This window comes from Cyanistes caeruleus, chromosome 8 (genome assembly GCF_971803275.1).
Source record: "Cyanistes caeruleus chromosome 8, bCyaCae1.hap1.1, whole genome shotgun sequence".
In the NCBI taxonomy this organism is placed as follows: domain Eukaryota; kingdom Metazoa; phylum Chordata; class Aves; order Passeriformes; family Paridae; genus Cyanistes; species Cyanistes caeruleus.
This window is the reverse complement of record NC_141708.1, coordinates 871,245-886,672: the sequence shown is the minus strand read 5'-3', so window position 1 is coordinate 886,672 and position 15,428 is coordinate 871,245. Positions and strand designations below refer to the sequence as shown.

At 51.5% G+C, this 15,428-nt stretch overlaps 2 long non-coding RNA genes across 2 annotated transcripts; both read right to left on the bottom strand.

The window, feature by feature from the left end:
* Positions 1 to 3,980: 3,980 nt before the first annotated feature.
* On the bottom strand, positions 3,981 to 11,394 carry LOC147651803 (uncharacterized). Its single transcript, XR_015289879.1, has 3 exons — positions 11,160 to 11,394; positions 6,105 to 6,227; positions 3,981 to 4,470 (listed from the first exon to the last, which is right to left on the bottom strand). It is a non-coding gene; the product is annotated as an uncharacterized LOC147651803 (long non-coding RNA).
* Positions 11,395 to 13,772: 2,378 nt separating this feature from the next.
* LOC111944635 (uncharacterized) lies at positions 13,773 to 14,275 on the bottom strand. Its single transcript, XR_002871352.2, has 3 exons — positions 14,151 to 14,275; positions 13,945 to 14,030; positions 13,773 to 13,861 (listed from the first exon to the last, which is right to left on the bottom strand). It is a non-coding gene; the product is annotated as an uncharacterized LOC111944635 (long non-coding RNA).
* Positions 14,276 to 15,428: the final 1,153 nt, after the last annotated feature.

The window sequence follows — 15,428 nt, the reverse complement described above, 5'->3', positions numbered from 1 at the left end:
CAAACTTGAGAGCGATCCAGAAATACAAAGAGGAGCGGTTGAATTTGGAGACATTAAGAGAATTTTAAATGTCTTGCTTTTAGCCTCAAAACTGAATTCAGGTGAGGAAAAAGTAAGTAAGTAATATATATATATATATATATATTTAATCCTCCGTGTACCCCTCTATTAACGACAATTACAACACTTCAAAGCACATTAATTTTCTGCTTTTAAGTTTTCTATAGCAACAGTTTGTTGAAAGAGTTTGATTTCATTGTATTATGCCAATACTACCCTGGTAGAAATTTCAATCTTTTTAGACAGAAAGAAGTGCAAAAAAATTGCATTAACAACGAGCACAAAGAAATTGAAACTCTCAATGCTTCTAATTTATGCCATTTTCCTGTGGGTTTTTTTTAAACCTCTTTTATTTTCTACCAGCTTGATGCCGCCTCTTTAATGCGGGTTGCGTTTCTCAGGGAAGCAGCTGAGGGGAGGGAAGGAGCCAGGACAGGGAGCCACAGCTCACCTGGGGCTGCACAGGGCATCAACGAGACCCCATCCACCTGCACTCTGCACTTCTGCATCCCCAGACTCAGGAGGGACCTGGGGAGGATCCAGAGGAGGCCCCAGAGCTGCTCCAGGGCTGGAGCCAGGCTGGGACACCTGGGGGGACTCACCTGGAGAGGAGAAGCCTCAGGGAGAGCTCAGAGCCTGAAGGGGCTCCAGGAGAGCTGGAGAGGGACTGGGGACAAGGGATGGAGGGACAGGAGCCAGGGAATGGCTCCCAGTGGCAGAGGGCAGGGCTGGATGGGATTTTGGGCAGGAATTGTTCCTGGCAGGGTGGGCAGGCCCTGGCACAGGTGCCCAGAGCAGCTGGGGCTGCCCCTGGATCCCTGGCAGTGCCCAAGGCCAGGCTGGACATTGGGGCTGGAGCAGCTGGGACAGGGGAAGGTGTCCCTGCCATGGCTGGGGTGGGATGGGGGGGATTTGGGGTCCCTTCCACCCAAACCAGACCATCCTGGGATTCCCTTGCTTTTCTGCCCCTCTGCAGATGCTCGCTGTGACAAGAGGGACAGCAGGGACCAGGGGAGCCCTGAGCACCCAGGGGACCAAGACAGACCTGCAGCACTCGGTGTCACCCTAACTCAGCAGATTAATTGGCAATGAGTTCTGCTTAACCACTTCTCCTAAGACAAGTTGGAAAAAAATTCAATAAAACTTGTGTTAAGCTGATTCCACGCTGCAGTACAAACAAAGTGTGGAGCAGCCTAATCCTCTTACACCAGGGAACAGGCTCCTAAAGTCATTATTTAATAAGATTAAATACTGCAGGTCATAAAAATTAATGTATACAGCTGCCATGGTTTAAAAACCACACGTCTGCAGAGTGGGACAGATTTATTTCCTGTGGAGAGGCAAAGGTGAGCACAAGGTGTGGCTGCCCTGGATCCCTGGCAGTGCCCAAGGCCAGGCTGGACACTGGGGCTGGAGCAGCTGGGACAGGGGAAGGTGTCCCTGCCATGGCACAGCACTGAAACTGCCTCTTTGAATGCAAACATTCACTTTCAGTTGTTTAAAAATTATTTTTAAAAATCCCTGTAAGGCATAAAGGTCCTGAACTCCCTCCCAGCCATCCTGATTTCATCAAAAAGGAGGAAAGGAAAGGCTTGGACTTCATGAAACCTTTTCTCTACTTTACCCAAGCCTTGCTTAAACCTTTTATTCCTTGCCCCAATTTACCCAATTTTCCTCATGAGACCTAAAAGAAGGAGGGAAAAGAGGATAAAGGCACCCATCAGCACTCTTCTGTTCACTCATTAAACTTCAGATACTGTGTTAAAGTCTTTGAATCCAGAAAGAACAAAAGTGTTTCTTACATTAAAAAAAGGAAGAAATAGAAATACATATAAATATATAATTATATATAGAAATATTTAATTATTTATGAAATCTCTATCTGAGGCCCTGCTGCCAATCTGGCTGTTTGCATTTGGAGACGCCAATTTTAGCCCCTAAACCCCAGCCAAGCCCAGCCCTGCCCCGGTGCTGCCAGGTGTCTTTACCTGGGGAATGTTCCCCACACGCCAGGCAGAGCCCTGGCTCGGAATCAGGGAATTGTGAGGCTGGAAAAGCCCTGTCACACCATCAAATCCACCCATTCCCAGCAGGGCCAAGGCCAGCACTGCCCCGTGTCCCCAGCTGCCACCTCCACACGGCTTTGAGTTCCCCCCAGGGATGGGGACCCCAGCCCTGCCTCAGCAGCCCTTCCCATGGAGAATTAATTCCAAATAGCCACTCCAGACCTCTCCTGGCCCAGCCTGAGGCCTGTCCACCCTCTAACCCAGCCCAAAGAGAAATGCAGCAATCTCCCCAATTAAAACAATCCATCATTGTTTGGGCTCTGCTCATCAAAGAGCAGGAGCTGCAGACACAGAAAGGATTCTCACCACTGGCAATTTCTGAAGTAATATTTTAACAAAAGGAAAAATCCTTCCATCACCTCCTGGAAGTGCCAGCTTGCAGAGAAATAAATATCTCTTTTGTATCAAAGTGATTCCCAATCCCTTTGATAAATCTTACCACTGTGCAGTTGAAAAAACCCCACAAAGGGCTGGAAGAATCATCCAAATGCATCTGAACAACTCTGTTTATTTTGTATTCCGGAGCGCATCGCACCAGCCCGCAGAGCTCCTCCATTAGTCTTTAAAAATAGTATTAAAGGACATTTCTGTCTATTTAAATTATGTCTATTTTCATTTAAATGAGTTGCTAAATAACAAGCTCCACGCCGGCATTACGCTGGAGTGTGTGACTGTGAGAAATACACTTCAAACAAAACAAATTAGGGAACCTGGAAGTTGCTACAGCAGAGGAAGGACATATTTTTGGGCAAAAGTAAACAGAGAACAACGGCAAGTCATCAAAAATATGATAATGAACCCCCCGTGCTCCATGCGTGAGGAGCGGCACATATGGAGAGCTCAGCGCACTCCCGTGAGGGATTTATTTATAAACAATGCACAAACCTGGCAGTTCCTTCCTCAGCTGGGAGGGAGCATCCCCTTCCCCATCAGCCTGGGGACTGTCCCGTGCCAGCCCCGCACAGGACACGGCTCCAGCGCTCAGAGCTGGCCTGGCAGGCTCAGGGACAGCGTGGGCAGCTCCCTGCCAGCTCTGCACCCCGGAGCTTGCGATTTACAGCAGCTGCCCGGATCAAATGGAATCCACACAGCCAAGGGAATGTTGGTGTTGAGGCTGGGACTCCCAGGGTTCACCTCCTGGGCTGCCAGCACCTGCTGTTCTCCAGCTGGTGAAAAATATTGTTGGGATTCACCTCTGCGGGACTCTGATCTCATGGGAATAAAGTCTGGCTCTACTGGCTTAGAATGAGATTTATGGAACCACAGAATTATGGAATCCCAGACTGGTTTGGGTGGAAGGACCCCAAATCCCCCCCATCCCACCCCAGCCATGGCAGGGACACCTTCCCCTGTCCCAGCTGCTCCAGCCCCAATGTCCAGCCTGGCCTTGGGCACTGCCAGGGATCCAGGGGCAGCCCCAGCTGCTCTGGCAATTCCATCCCAGCCCCTGCCCACCCTGCCAGGGATGGATTCTTCCACTTAGCAAAGTTAAAGAAGTATCAAAGTTTGCCTTAAACTAAAAACCCCCTTCAGCTGCACACCAGGAACCTGGGCACCATCAAATCCATCAGGAGCACGTCGGAGAAGAAACGCTGCACGTGAGGCACAGTCGATCAAACAACAGCGCTGGGAACCCCTCGGGGAAACGTGCCTGGAATTTCAAACTTCCAGAGCCAGCTGGGCACATCCACCCCCAGCACAAGGAGATTGTGACTCTGTTGGCTACCAGTGACACTTTGATTTTTAATCACTGCCAAGCGAATACAGCTCCTCGTGTTTTGCAGCAAGTTGAGGCCAGGGTCTTATTCAGCCACCTACTACGTGTTGCTTGGATATGGATTATTATTTCCCAAGCAGGATGTGGAATATTTTATTTTTGTACCAACGGATCTTGCTCACACGCAATCATTTGCATTCTTAAGAAGCCAACCCAGTCTGCTTTGTAACTCCTGTAAGCCCAGAAAAAGCATCCCCCCACTCCCTCTGTCTTGGGAACGGAATTTTCACAGCACACTAAGTATCTTCTGATTAGAGTTTGGGGGTTTTTATAAAAATACTGCTTTGACATGCCAAGGCACATTAGGCAAGACAAGGAACAAAGTCACACAGCAACAATGGACGTCATAAATAATTAATAAATATAAATGTACCAAGTGAGAACAGGGATCAGAGCGTACGTGAGTGGTTGGGCTCCACACAACATAAAAAGTAACTCACACATAAAACCACCTTTTACCATGGCTGTAAAGCTGCCCCTCTCCCCTGGCGCTCTGGAATGGTTTCTTAAAACTGGAAAGATTTGTGTCTTTTTGTTGATATATTTCCAAAGGAATAAATCCATCTTCTGTAAACAGAAAGAGCAGAAAGTTTTCTCAATATAGGTAATTTGCATACATATTTACCCTCTAGAATATTGCCTGTTGCTGCAATGAAATGTAAAGAAATAATTCAATGTATACATTTGGTGTTCAAGCCATGCCACAAATCATGTGCACTTAATTCAACGGGGCCATAAACCCCAGAACTACAGGAGTAATCAAGAACCTACTTAACCTTTCTCCAGCAGCACTGCAAAAAGTTAGTGTGAAATATGTGACAATCCCCTAAAATTATAACGAAAGGACAGCGAGCAAGGTGTGCTGTAAAACACAATCGGCATGAAGGCAAGGCAAAACTGGGAAAATGGAAGAAAAATTAGTTCTGGAGTCACGCTCAGTAACAGCTGATGTATGCTCACAATAAAATGAGATGCAGAATGCAAAACTCCTCGAAAATTAAAGCGTAATTTCAACAGTATTCAGCCAGCAGGTCTGAGAGTTACACAATTCCTGTGGGTCGGAGAAAAAGAAGAAATTAAAGTACGGCACAGAATCCCAGAACCTTTAAGGCTGGAAATGCCCCTCAAGGTCATGGAGTCCCAGCCCTGCCCCATCCTCATCCCCAGCCCAGCCCTGAGTGCCACCTCCAGGAATCCCTTGGGCACCCCCAGGGATGGACACTCCAACCCTCCCTGCCAAGGCCTCAGCTCCCTTTCCAGGAAAAAAATTCCTCCTAAAACACATAAAGGTTTTCTCAACCCAAGGTCATAAAAAAGTTCCAAATTAAGGCTCAGGTCTGTTCCATTGGATTAATAGAATTGCAAGACAGAGAAAGGAAAGCCAGGACAATTTCCTGCAGAGATGACCTTGGCTCAGTCAGGTATGGAAGCTCAGACAGACACAGCTATATTTCAATACTTATACACACACATATATATATATATATATAAAATATCTATATATCTGGATTCTTGCAGAAAGCTCAGAAGTTTTAATTTCTCCAAGATAACCCGGAGCCAAGCGCAGACTTTCCCCACACAAAGTCCTGAAGGCTTTCACCAGCGGTGTGGTGCTGTCCCTGCATGCACTTTTAAAATAAAGAAATAATGTAATATTTAAAACTTCAGCTCCTCAAAGTCAGACCTCGAATCTACACTTGGAAAATTAAATAGTTTGCCTGATCACAGAAGTCCCAAATGGTGAATAATTTCTGTCAGCCCACACGTCTCTTTTGTAGAAGGGGAGAATTAAAACATTCATAGGTATTTGTAAAGTGAAATACAGATTTACTTCAAGAACATCCATGGCTCAGCGTGGTTGGAGGTGGCACTTTGAGGTAATTACTGCAATTTCTCCGACAATTTCACAGCCAGGTCAGGGAGCCTGTGCATCATTTGGTACATTTAATGTGGGAAATGTGTCGTGCTCTCAGAGCTGTGGGGTCTTGGGACAATCCTGCAGCCAAGGCAGAGCCCAGGGCTGAGACCCCAGGGCTGAGACCCCAGAGCATACCCAGAGCACACCCAGAGCACCCCAGAGCACCCCAGATCATCCCAGCCCCACTTCCAGGACCAGAGCCCTGTGTCACAGAAGTGTGGGATGGGAAAATCCACACTCAGGACAACACCTGCCCATGAGGATTTGCTTCCCAAGCACTTACTCATGGAATCACAGAATGTCCTGGGCTGGAAGGACCCACAAACATCATCCAGGTCAGCTTCTGGCCCTGCTCCTGTTGGTTATTCTGAGTCAATTCACTTGGACATGCTCCAAAAGGTTTAACCTGGAATGGGCCAGACAATGACAGAAAAGAGTTTAAAAAAATAAACAACTCAGTCTGGTGTTAGTGTCTCATCTTGGAGATGCTTCTCTTCTGAAAAGTCTTTTAATTTCCCATCCTTTCAAATTTTATCTCTACAAATCTCTTCCAAACCTTGAACGGCAACAATTAAAATCTATTTGTTAGAAGCAACATTAGCTACAAAATGCAAAGGAAAGGTCAGGGACGAGGAACTCGTGCAGACTCCCCCAGAGCAGGTAAGGAGGTGTTTTGACAGGAGGCTTCATTTGAATTAAATAAAACGTTCAGTTCTTGAGTTGGGTACAAATGGAAGTGTGTAGAGCTCAGAGTCTGGAGGTGGGTGGCTTTGGGCTGTAATTTTAATTAAGTGCTCATCCCCGTATGCAATACTTGGTATTTCTCTGCTGTCAGAAGGCAGATTTGGGGTGGTTTTGCTGCCATGCCAACCCTGCTGCCAGGAAGCACCGAGCAGGGCTGAGCAGAAAAACCAGCCAGGAGAACCTGGCAGCACTGAGGGCCTGATGTCCCGTGTCAGTGATCCCCCATGCTCTGTGGCCCCAGGGCGTCACCTGGGGACAGAACTCCCAGCGGAGCGCGTGGCCGGGGGCTCTGCGGCCCCAGCACCTCCGTCCCCATCCCAGTGTGGGACCAGGGCTCCCGTGGGCTCCCTGCAGCAGCAGCAGCACTCCCCCGGCTGGTGCTGGCTCCAGCCTAGCCCCACTCCTGCTGTGGGAGTGACTCCAGGAATGACCTCGGCCCTCCCAAGGAGCCCAGCGGGGACAACGCCTCACCCAGCAACCATCCACTGCCAGCCCTCAGCTAAAAATGGGCCTGGTGGATCCCGAGTGCAATCTATTCCTGTCCAAAATGCGCCATTCCTGTCCAAAACGTGCCATTCCTGTGCAAAACAGGCCATTCCTGTCCAAAATGCACCATTCCTGTCCAAAACGCGCCATTCCTGTGCAAAACAGGCCATTCCTGTCCAAAACACGCCATTCCTGTGCAAAACGCACCATTCCTGTGCAAAACAGGCCATTCCTGTCCAAAATGCGCCATTCCTGTCCAAAACGCGCCATTCCTGTGCAAAACAGGCCATTCCTGTCCAAAACGCGCCATTCCTGTCCAAAACACGCCATTCCTGTCCAAAACAGGCCATTCCTGTCCAAAACACGCCATTCCTGTCCAAAACACGCCATTCCTGTCCAAAACACGCCATTCCTGTGCAAAACACAACATTCCTGTCCAAAACGTGCTATTCCTGTCCAAAACGTGCTATTCCTGTCCAAAACACGCCATTCCTGTCCAAAACACAACATTCCTGTCCAAAACACGCCATTCCTGTCCAAACAACACCGTTCCTGTCCAAACAACACCGTTCCTGTCCAAACAACACCGTTCCTGTCCAAAACACGCCATTCCTGTCCAAAACACAACATTCCTGTCCAAACAACACCGTTCCTGTCCAAAACGCACTCCTTTCCAGAGCCAGGCCCTCTCCTGGGCGCAGCAGGGCCCGGGGAGCCCTCGGCTGCAGAGCCCAGTGAGGTTCGGGGTTCGGAGCGTGCACCAGGGCAGGAACGAGGCCTGGATGTGCAGCCACACTCCCAGGACAGGCACAAGGTGCCAGATTTTGGCTCTGGTGGCCCAGCAGGCTTTCCACAAATCACAGCAGCAGGAGGGGGGCTCAGGGATGGGCAAAGCCACTCCGCAGCAAGCGCAAAGCCAGGCTGGGCTCCTGGTGATGCAGCACACGGCACTGCCAGGAGAGCTGGAGACACCATAAATAAATGGATTTTATCAGCTCCTATCAGTCCCTCGTGGACAATACGGGCTGGTTCAGGGATGCCTTCTCTGGCACCAAGGATAATTCAGCAGGAAGATGGGCTGGAGCTGCTCACAGCAAGGCAGAGCAGGAGCTGCCCTGCTGCACCTGCAGCGATGAATGAATGCATCCAAGTGCTCCCGTGCTTCAGGGAGGGGCAGCCAGCATCTCCTGCCCCTGCACAACAACACAAACCATTTCCATAATGCACACAGCCCTTCCCCTTCAAAGATAAACCAGAAAAACCCAAACTTTGTTTCCCTTCTCCACAGAAATCACTCATTTTCCAGCTCCAGAGACATGAATATTCATTGTTTGCATGGGGAGGGGGGGCTCCCCTCCACTCCATCCCGATTTCTGAAACAAAATCTAAACTCCTGCTAAATTGCAGAACTCCAATGGATTCTTTGCTTTTAATTACTTTCCAAAGTGTTCTCTGTCTGACACTGAGGGATGCATTCTTCAGCTGGGTGATGCATTTATTTACTCCGCTGTGCTTTTGGAATGTGCAGAATGTTTATAATTAGGCTGTGTAACCATGCGAGCCTTCAGCTGGTGTTTGCTGGGTTTAAAGCAGGTTTGTTCTGCATTTCCAAAGCAGAAAGAGCCACGGTGCACCGTGAGCGTTGTGCACTAATCTTTGTATTTCCAGGGGAGGGAAAAAACCACTTAAAAATTCCAGCGTGGCTGGGGAGCAGCAGAGCCATGGGTCCTGCTCCAGCCAGGGACCCTGGGTCCTTTGCAGAGCTGTGACAGATGGTGACACCTGAGCATGGCCTGCAGGGCACCTGGGAGGGCACCCAGCAGCTCCAGCTGCTTCTGAGCCAGGAAAGGGCTGCAGGAAACTCTTCCCTCAGCACCAAGAGCAGGACCAGCGGCACCTTCAGCAACCTGGGCTGCAGAAGGTGTCCCTGGGGTGGCCTTCAGGGTCCCCTCCAAGAGAAAACATCCTGGGATTCCACGGAGGAGCCTTCCCAAGCCCCCAGGCTGGGCCTGGCTGGTGACAGCAGTGGCCAGCAGTGACAGAGCCCAGCCCAGCCCAGCCCAGCCCAGCCCAGCCCAGCCCAGTCCAGCCCAGCCCAGCCCAGCCCAGCCCAGCCCGGCCCAGCTCAGCTCAGCCCAGCCCAGCCCAGCCCAGCCCAGCCCAGCCCAGCCTGGCCAGCAGTGGCAGAGCCCAGCCCAGGCTGCCCCCAGCACAGGGATAAGGCTGTCTCTGCTCCCACCTCCAAGGTCCCCCCAGGAAAAGCCCAGCTCAGGCATTTCACAAAGCTCTGCACCTTTCTGAGCCCTGAGAAAGCCGTTTCAGGCATGGAGGTGGCTCCTGACTGGTGTCCTGACATGGTCTGTGCAGCTCCTGGGGTCACAGTACTCCAAAACAGACAAATCCTTTCCAATGAGGTAATTTATAACCCAGGATTAAGATACGGGGTCGTTTTCTTCATTATTTCACAAACCTGTGATTTTTAAATTGTTCTTGCTGGTTTCTGCACTAAGAAATTCACATTTGGTGTCAGGTTTAACCATCTGTTAACACACATGTGATTTTAAAATTCTCCCTCATGTCATCCTGCAGCAGAGTCCCCACCCATATGTGATTATCTCCACCACACAAATGTTCACTTGCATCTTCCCAACTCTCCATATTAATTTCCTGGAGAGTGCTCAGAAACCGTATGATCTTAATAGAACACTGGCAAAAGTTTAACCCAGGCCACAGAACATGCAAATATCGAGGCTTTGCCTCCTTCCCATGCTGCTGTGACAGCTGGAGCCAAAGACAGTTATGCAATGTGTGACTTCTCTGCTCAGGAGCTAAACAATTAATAATGGGATACCATCTTCACTAACAATCAATCTTTACTCTTGTTTCCCCCAAACCTCACAAACTCCCATTTTCTTTCCCATAAAGTTTCAGTAATCACCAAATCAACAGAAAATGCAGACTTTGCATGGTTGTCATTGCCCATGGAAGGGGGATTGGATCTTGAGGGGCTTTAAGGTCCCTTCGAGCCCAGCCCAGGCTGTGATTCTGTGAACATTCCCAAAAGGAGGGGGGAAATCCCTCCAGTCCCCAGGACAATGCAGCAGGACCCTTCCTTTGCCCCCTGGGACAGAGCCACTGCTCTGAACATCCTCATGTCAATGTCCCACAGTCCCAGAAATCCCAGCCTGGTTTGGGGGAAGGGACCCCAAATCCCCCCCATCCCACCCAGCCATGGCAGGGACACCTTCCCCTGTCCCAGCTGCTCCAGCCCCAATGTCCAGCCTGGCCTTGGGCACTGCCAGGGATCCAGGGGCAGCCCCAGCTGCTCTGGGCACCTGTGCCAGGGCCTGCCCACCCTGCCAGGAACAATTCCTGCCCAAAATCTCTAAATCCCTCCTCTCCTGCCCCATCCCATTGCATCTCCAGTCTACTCTGAAACACAACTGAGGGAATCTCCAGGATTTTCCCCCGAGCCAGCTGGCAGCAGGTGGAGGAGCTGTGCAGAACCCGGTGACTTTGGGAAGGGGTTTGGCTCCTCAGCTCCCCATGGCAGGAGCTTGGTGAGCTCAGGGGTGTTCTGAGCCCCACAGGAACAGCCCCAGCCAGGAGCAATTTCTGCAAGTCTGCAACTCCCAGGAGCAGGGAACGACACACCACCATCTTCTTTCTCTCCTTCTGAGATTTAAATAGGTCAAGTCCCTCGCTCAGTGCAGGAAATTGTACATTGCCACAATTGCATTTCAGAATGGATAATGGGCCCATTTAAGTGTTATCATTAGAGAAACGACAGCAAAATACAGCTGGGCGAGTCCTCCCCCTTCCCCACGCACTCCTGTACTGTGATGCCTCTGAGTTATTCCAATCCTCAGCTCTTTGCCTCCCATCAGTGCCTTTCAGGGGAGAAATTGGATTCAGGGCTGTGCTGAAGGGAGGCTTTGCCCGTGCTGATCCTGCCAGCTGCACCTGCCCAGGTGAGCCTGGGGCTCGGGTGCTGGGGACACCTGAGCCTGCAGCAGCACCACAGCAATCCCAGCAGCTCAACAGCAGCCTCCCTCAGCAAAAATAACGAGGGAGAAGGAAAGAGAAGCAAAACTACATCCACACTTGCCTGTGGCAGTAACACCGCTCTTAAATTCTACATCTGTCCCAGGGAGTCCAAGCGAGCTGCTCACACACAATTCTGTCACAAGTGTGGCAGGAAGGAGTGGAAAATTACGTTAATGAAACTTGAGAGCACTCAACCAAAAAGTATTAAACAGATAAACCAAAGGCAGAACTTTGTCACCCCAGGGCAGGCAAAGAGCCTTGGGCTGACAGCTGAGGTGCTGCAGGGCATGGGCACAGCCCAGGATGGCCCCTAGGATCCCTTCCACCCCAGGCCATTCCATGGTTCTGTGACCTCATCCCACCCCTGCCATGGCAGGGACACCTTCCCTGTCCCCAGTGTCCAACCTGGCCTTGGGCAGCCACAGCTGCTCTGGGAATTCTACCCCAGACCTCCCCCACCCTGCCAGGGAACAATTCCTGCCCAAAATCCCACCTGGATCTACCCACTGTCAGCTTAAAGCCATTCCCTGGCTCCTGTCCCTCCACCCCTTGTCCCCAGTCCCTCTCCAGCCCCCTGGCAGGGGCTCTGAGCTCTCCCTGGAGCTTCTCCTCTCCAGGTGAGCCCGCCCAGGTGTCCCAGCCTGGCTGCAGAGGGCTCCAGCCTGAAGGACCAAGCTCAGCAGATGTCCAGCCCCATGGAAAATACAAGAACCACAGGGCCAGGAGAGCTGAGCCCTGAGCCTGCTGCTCCTCCCCTGCAGGATGGTTCAAAGCTGCCTCAGGTGCTCCTGCCCGTGGGAACAGCCCTGGGGAAGGTCTGGGAGCTCCCCCAGGGATGGCCCAGCCCAGGAACTCGTCCCTCTGTAGGTTTGGGGCTGTGGGGAGCTGGCTCTCACCCCACGGCTCTGGAGCTCGGCAGATGCGCACAGAGCTGCAGCAAAGTGTGAAATGAGCTGTCAGTCAGCAGAGCCCGGCTTTGGATCACATCTGCCTGCTAATACCCATTGCCATCAGCTCCCAAAAAACAAAACCCCGCTCAAAATCAATAGGGCTTTCGGAAATTTAATTGCAGAGCAGATTTTTGAAAGCTGCAGATTTGACTTTGCCACTCCTCGCCAAAGAGAGGTGTCCATGAGTGCTCAAGTCAAATCCTTTCCACTGATCCTAATGGAAAATGCTAAAAAAAGAGAAAATGAGAATGTTAAACCCTACTAAAAGGATCCAGATGATTTACCATGCAATGGGGTTTATTCTTCAGTGATATTTTTCCTGACTGAATAAAATTAGGATGCTTAAAGGCTGCATCCCAGTGATCCTGATTAGTTGTGTGACTTGAGGGATGTCTGAAGGATTCAGATAACCAACACTTGGGATTACATTTAATTTCTGGGTGAATTTTGGATTCAGGAGAAACAGAGGAATTTCAGATTTTCCACAAGGTGGATAACAAGGTAGCACATGCTCAAGGCTTGCCTACATTAAGGGCTGCTCAAGAGCCAATTCTGCACTTTCTGTGCAGTACATCAGCAGAGGGAAAGGGTTAGCAGGGAGTTAATAATGCTGGGGGTGAGTGAGAGAGCAGCTCTGATGAGGAAGGGTTTGCTTGTACTCCAGAAACAAGAGAAGCACACTAAGCTCCCAGTCCCCTCCAACTGGGCTGTTTGCAGCAGCAGGGAGGAGACTTGATGGGAAGAGCTGTTTGATTTCCTTCACACGTTCCAGAGGGACCCAAAAGGCCAGAAAGGCTCAGAGCGTTCAGGGAAAGGCAGCCCTGGATAAAGGTGTGGGGCCAGGGTGGGCTCACGTTGGCATTTCTTGGGATAAAGACCCAGAATGTACTGCAGGAGCTGCTTCTGTGTGGGGAGCTTCACAGAGCCTGGAGGGACAGGCTGGAAAAGCCTCTCAGAGCCCTGGGTGCAGCCCTTCTCCAGGGATAGCAGCTGGAAAAGCCTCTCAGAGCCCTGGATCCAGCCCTTCCCCAGGGAAAGCAGCTGGAAAAGCCTCTCAGAGCTCTGGATCCAGCCCTTCCCCAGGGAAAGCAGCTGGAAAAGCCTCTCAGAGCCCTGGATCCAGCCCTTATCCAGGGATAGCAGCTGGAAAAGCCTCTCAGAGCCCTGGGTGCAGCTCTTCCCCAGGGAAAGGAGCTGGAAAAGCCTCTCAGAGCCCTGGGTGCAGCCCTTCTCCAGGGAAAGCAGCTGCTTTCCGACCTCCAGAGCCTTGGCATTGCTTTAAAAACCACAGGGCAGGTGAGCCATAAACCCATAAAAACCCATAAACCCATAAAAACCCACAAAGCCATAAACCCTTAAACCCCTAAACCCCTAAACCCATAAAGCCCTGGAGTTCCAGAGCCAGGGAGCAAGGCCAGGGTGCAGCAGGACACACACAGGGGTGGCAGGGGCACCTCAGGGGACACTCCCCACCTGCAGTGCCAGGACAGGGGGACACAGGAGCCAGCCCAGCCTGGCCACAGGACAGGGACGCTCAGGACAGCCCCAGCCTCGGGGCCAGGCCTCTGGAGCAGTTTGAATAAAACCAGCCCGGGTATAGATGAGGACAACTCATTTCCAGCTGCCAAAGCCCCTGGAGCTGCTGCTTTTAACAGAAAGAAAAACCAATCCCAAGAGAACAATCCAGAGCAGAATTCAGATCAAGAGTGATAAAAACTGCTGGCTCTCGATACACCTGGGAGATTTCTCCCTCAGCCAAAGTTTATTTTCCAAGGGGTGCTAAGAGTCTGCACTTCCATGACTGGGAATTACCCTGTTTCAGAGGTTAAAGGAATCATTTTGTCAGCATTTTCTTACTCCAAGTGGTGCCAGCTTTTGATATTTTTATCAACTTACAATATGACATGTTTTCACCTCTCACTATCAAACAAATGCATCATCTTCAACACCACCACTTCTCACTCCACACAACACCCAGGACCCTGCAGGCCAAATAAAAACCTGTTAAATCCCCTCAGCAAGGAGAGAGAGGAAAGGAGAAGCTGATTCTAAATAGGATGAAATTATTTTCTCATTAAGCAAATAGATGGGGTGTGTCAAACCAGGAGTAACCGTGGTTCCGTGGGATGGAGGTTGAGCTGGAGTGGCTGGAAAATTGGCCATGAGGAGGAGCTGAAGGCCCTGGTGCCTGTCCAGATGGGGACACAGGCAGCTGCAGAGCCCAGGGGATGTCACAGGAGCCCAGGGGATGTCACAGGAGCCCAGGGGATGTCACAGGTGGGCCACAGGGAGAACAGAAAGGGAAAGGTGCTGCCAGTGTTAATGGAACATCAAAACCTCCAGGAACCGAAACAGAAGCACCAAGCAAGCCCCAGCAGGGCAGGAGCTGCAATCAATGTGAGGAGGCAGCAGCAGCTCCTGGCCCAGCCTGGCTGGGCAGCAGCTGGAGCAGCAGGGGCTGGGAAACACAGCCAGAGCTGCATCCAGAGCTGCAGGAGCAGCTCCAAGAGCAGAGCAGCAGCGAGCAGCCCCACAGGGCTCCAGAGCCAGGGGAGAGCTCTCCAGAGCCAGGTGAGAGCTCTCAGAGCCAGGTGAGAGCTCCAGAGCCAGGTGAGAGCTCTCCAGAGCCAGGTGAGCTCTCCAGAGCCAGGTGAGAGCTCCAGAGCCAGGTGAGAGCTCTCCAGAGCCAGGTGAGAGCTCCAGAGCCAGGTGAGAGCTCTCCAGAGCCAGGTGAGAGCTCCAGAGCCAGGTGAGCTCTCAGAGCCAGGTGAGAGCTCCAGAGCCAGGTGAGAGCTCTCCAGAGCCAGGTGAGAGCTCCAGAGCCAGGTGAGCTCTCAGAGCCAGGTGAGAGCTCCAGAGCCAGGTGAGCTCTCCAGAGCCAGGTGAAAGCTCTCCAGAGCCAGGTGAGAGCTCTCCAGAGCCAGGTGAGAGCTCCAGAGCCAGGTGAGAGCTCCAGAGCCAGGTAAGAGCTCTCAGAGCCAGGTGAGAGCTCCAGAGCCAGGTGAGCTCTCAGAGCCAGGTGAGAGCTCTCCAGAGCCAGGTGAGAGCTCCAGAGCCAGGTGAGCTCTCAGAGCCAGGTGAGAGCTCCAGAGCCAGGTGAGAGCTCCAGAGCCAGGTGAGAGCTCCAGAGCCAGGTGAGAGCTCTCCAGAGCCAGGTGAGAGCTCTCCAGAGCCAGGTGAGAGCTCTCCAGAGCCAGGTGAGAGCTCCAGAGCCAGGTAAGAGCTCTCAGAGCCAGGTGAGAGCTCCAGAGCCAGGTGAGAGCTCTCCAGAGCCAGGTGAGAGCTCTCCAGAGCCAGGTGAGAGCTCTCCAGAGCCAGGTGAGAGCTCCAGAGCCAGGTGAGAGCTCTCCAGAGCCAGGTGAGAGCTCTCCAGAGCCAGG